Below are 455 nucleotides of genomic sequence, written 5' to 3' on the forward strand. Positions count from 1 at the left end.
CTCATCCTCATCCTATTCTCATCCTCATCCTATTCTCATCCTCATCCCATTCTCATCCTCGTCCTCATCCTAACCTCATGCTCGTTCTCGTCCTCATCCTATCCTCTTCCTCATCCTCATCCTATTCTTATCCTCATCCTCATTCTCATCCTCATCCTATCCTCATCCTCTTCCTCTTCCTCATCCCATCCTCATGCTCGTCCTCATCCTAGCTTCATCCTCATTCTCGTCCTCATCCTATCCTCATCCTCTTCTTCATCCTCATCCTCGTCCTCATCCTATCCACATCATCATCCTCATCCTTATCCTCATCCTCAACCTATTCTCATCTTCATCCCATCCTCATCTTCGTCCTCATCCTATCCTCATGCTCATTCTCATCCTAATCCTATCCTCTTCCTCATCCTCATCATATCCTCATCGTCATCCTAACCTCATCCTCATCCTCATTCTCG

This window comes from Lupinus angustifolius, chromosome LG03, assembly GCF_001865875.1.
Source record: "Lupinus angustifolius cultivar Tanjil chromosome LG03, LupAngTanjil_v1.0, whole genome shotgun sequence".
Taxonomy (NCBI): domain Eukaryota; kingdom Viridiplantae; phylum Streptophyta; class Magnoliopsida; order Fabales; family Fabaceae; genus Lupinus; species Lupinus angustifolius.